The 3,838-nt window shown below is 57.1% G+C and overlaps 1 protein-coding gene across 3 annotated transcripts in view; it reads left to right on the top strand.

Moving 5' to 3' along the window:
* PPFIA4 (PTPRF interacting protein alpha 4) overlaps nucleotides 1–3,838 on the top strand; it is a 62,861-nt gene that overhangs the window by 21,141 nt on the left and 37,882 nt on the right. The window lies entirely within an intron of this gene.

Raw genomic sequence — 3,838 nt, 5'->3', positions numbered from 1 at the left:
TCTGGGTGCTGGACCCCGTCTGGGGCTGGTTGGGTGCAGGGCAATGTGGAAGCAAGGGATGCTGGTGTGGGCTCTGCCCCTCTGACTGTGCTGCTCTTCCAGGAGCAGGTTGGGCAGCTGATGAGGATTTTCCAGGAGTGGAAAAGATCAAAGTGACGTTTTTGGGGGCTGATCAATCCCTCTGCCTCCAAGGTGTGCCCGAAACCCTCTTTGCCAGCTGCCTGCTGGGGCGATGATCCTGCTGACAGAGCCACGGAGGGGTTTGTCTTTCTCCTGTCAGGGCTGAGCTGAGGGTGAAGCTGTTCAGAGGGAAAACACTGGCTCTGTCCTCCCTGGGGGGTGGGTGAATGCTGGGTGTGCTTCTCACCCTCGTAGGGAGGGGAAAGCCAGGGTGCTCCCTGGCACCCAGCATCCCACGGGCAGCCTGGCTCCCGGGTCTGTGCCCAGCAAACCATCAGCTCGAGGGCAAAACCCCTCCCCTGTGACTCCCGGCAGATCTGAGCCGAGCAAACCACCGGCTCGAGGGCAAAAAACCCTCCGAGCAAACCATCAGCTTGGGGGCAAACCCCCTCCCCGTGCTCTCCATCCCCTGTGCTGGGAACCAGCCTCTCCACGTGTGACCGCTGCTTCCAGCCCAAAAAGTGGGGGGAAAGCATCATTTTCGGGGCGGAGGGGGGCAGGGCTGGTGAACAAGCACGTTTTTGCTGGCAAGAAACCCGCTCTCAGCAAGTCTGTGCCTGGCAGCCCCGCGGGGCTAAAAATACCCAGCCAAGGGCTCGGGCTGCGCCGTGTCTGTTTTCTCAGCTCACCAGCTGTCTGCTCGCATCCTCACGCCTCTACCCCGTGATTATCCCAGCACTTAAGGCCCTCTAAGCCCAGGCAGCAGCATTTTTAGGTGGTTTTACCAGAGGCAGCTGAGAGGTTTTGCTGGTGGCTGTGATGAGCTCAGAGCCCTCTGACGCCCAGGGCTGCTCCAGCTCTGCCCTGCCGGGGTGTGTTTGGGCTGTCACCCACCCTGACGTCCCCCAAGGGCCTCAAAAGTGGCTGGTTGGACCTGCAGCTCTGCCTGAGCACTGCTGAGCTCTGCAGGGACAGCATCTGGTGTCACCCACCAGCGGGAGGAGGCGCCTGGGAATGGGGGATTCGCTGCTGCTTTTGGAGAAGGGAGAAAATCCTGAGATTTGGGGGGTGCAGAGAGCAGGGGATGCTCATCTGGAGGGCAGGGACCCCAGGCAGGAGCTCCCTGTGCATGGATGTTGCTGTGTCTGTGTCCCTGTGCTCACTGAACACAATTCCCACTCCCAAAGGCTGAAGGCAGCAGGGATCAGCCCCAGCCTGGGCTTGGCTTCCTCACAAATCCCAGAATCCCAGACTCATCCAGGCTGGAAGAGACCTCCAACCATCAACCCAGCACCACCATAATCCCCCTTAAACCACATCCCCAGGGCACATCCAGATGCCTCCTGAACACTTCCAGAGACTGGGAGTGGGCTGGTGGTGACTCCACCACATCCCTGGAACTCACTCCCATGCCTGACCACTCTTTCAGGGAACATTTTTTTTTCCTAATATCTAATCTGAACCTCTCCTAGTTCAACTTAAGGTCGTTTTCCTCTCATCTTTTCACTTAAGAACGCCAGAATTTAAACTTCTGTTTTGTATAAAATCTAACTAACAAAAAAGCCAGAACACATTAAGGAATAAATGGAATATCTCCTGGAATTTTTAAGCCTCGTTTGGTGAAAAAAGGAAGAGCTGCAAAGAATTGAAGAATAAAACCTTTGCAGCTGCCCTGACTCTGGGGATGAACCTTCCTGGTGTCTGAGTTGCTCCTGGGATTTGTGGTTTTGCAGTGAAAGCTGCAGTGGTTGAATCCAGAAATAATCACTTCCAAATCCACAATGACGGGGGGGAATGTGACCACCCTCCAGGGAAGGCACCCCAAAAACCCTGGGCACAGAGCAGCTTTGGGTCGCTAATTTTGCCAGAAATTGGACACTAATTGGACAGTTTTGTGCTGTTTCTCACCTTTGCTGAGCATCCCCAGGAGGACAGAGCACAGAGGCTTTTGGGGAGCTCTAGGGTGGGATGAGTCCATCCTGGATCAGGTCCCCATGATCCTGTGCTCACCCTCTCCAGGCCGAGGTGTCTCCCTCCCCAAGCACAGCAGGGATAACGGGACATCCCTGTGTGAAGGAAGAAACCCCCAAAGCCACCCCCGAAGTGCCCGAGCTCCACCGTGGGGGGAGCAAAAAGAAAACTGGTCTTGGATGTAAACCTGTGCCTCCTCCTGCACCACGTGGGTCCAGCCCCTTGGATCACCCCCGTGGGACGTGGGGGAGCCACCACAGCCCCCTGGGACTGGCACCTGCAGGGTCTCCTCGTGGGGAGGGAATCTCTCCCTTGCAGCTGGGATTCATTTCCATCCCATCATTGCTCTGGTCAGGTTTGTGGCTTGCTCATTCCCCGAAGCATTTCCCCCTCCCCGAGTGCTTGCAGGGCTCTTCCTTCCTGCCTTGATTAATGTCTCTGAATTCACCTGCTAATTCTCTCAGTTCCTGGCTGGTTTGGCCGTTCATGCTGTGCCTGGGCACTGTCTGCTCTCCCCAGCCTGGGCCTTCTTTCTCCACACTCACCCCACAGGCAGAGGCACAGCAGTGAAATGGGGCAGGAAAGTCGCCCCATTTGGGTTTTGCCCCTGAACTGAAAGGGCTGAGCCCTGGGGAGAGGCTGAAGCCTGCTTTGCTCGGCCCCAGGTCTCCCTGGAGCCCGGGACATCTGCCCTCCAGGAGAGCTGCTGCTGTGGCCACGTGTGTGAGGGGGGGTTATCCCTGCTAATCTGGGCCAGGAGAGCTGGGGAGCATTTTACCTGCTTAATTCCAGGGCTGAGGCTCATGTCCAACTCAACCCAAGGAGAGCAGGGCCTGGAATGGTCCCTCTCTCTGTTCTTTTCCTCTGCCAGCCCCTGTTTTTGTGGGATGCTGCAGGGGTGGGATGCCCTTGGTGCACAGTTCTCCTGGTCATCCCTGTCCCAGCAGCCAGGGAGGAGCATGAACAACCCTCAGGGCTCCAGGACAGTTTTATCCCACTCTAGGATCAAGCCTGTAAAGGGAGAGGAGGACACCCACCTGCAGGACAGCCCTGTCCCCCCTCCCTGGTGTCCCAGAGCTGTCAGGGCAGCACGCTGGCTGCACACCGAGGGGCTGCTGCTTCTGCCAGAGCTTCTCTATTTTTAGAGGGTTTTTTTGTGTCAAACTTCCCTTCTGCTGATGAGCCAGTGTCATCCCAGGAGCAGAGCTCCAGTTCCCTTGGCCTGGGTGGGCACAAAGGCACCTTTGATGGGGGCAGTGCCCTGCTGTGCCAGGAGCTGTTGGACACACGAGCTTTGATCCCAGTCCAAAGGCCAGGACAGGCTGACCCAGCCCAGGGCTGTGTGCAGGTCCTTTATGTCCATGTGTGTGTTGGTTTGAAAGGGAAGTGAAATAGGAATGTTCACAGAACCATCAAATCCTAGAATGCCTTGGGGAGGAAGGGACCTTAAAGCTCATCCTGTCCCACCCCTGCCACGGACAGGGCCACCTCCCACTAGCCCAGGTTGCTCCAACCTGGCCTTGGACACTCCCAGGGATGGGGCAGCCACAGCCTCGGGTGCATCCACGGACTCAGAACATTCATCCCTGTCCTGGAGTGTTACATCTGCTGTAAAGTTTTGAGAACTTCAGGGGGCACTTCCACAAGAGCAGCGTTAGAGCAGCAACCCTCACCCTGCAGCAACCCTCACCCTGCAACAACCCTCACCCTGCAGCAACCCTCACCCTGCAGCAACCCTCACCCTGCA

Source organism: Neopelma chrysocephalum, unplaced genomic scaffold, assembly GCF_003984885.1.
Source record: "Neopelma chrysocephalum unplaced genomic scaffold, ASM398488v2 Primary Assembly neopelma1_172, whole genome shotgun sequence".
In the NCBI taxonomy this organism is placed as follows: Eukaryota; Metazoa; Chordata; class Aves; order Passeriformes; family Pipridae; genus Neopelma; species Neopelma chrysocephalum.
This window is presented reverse-complemented; position numbering and strand designations above follow the sequence as displayed.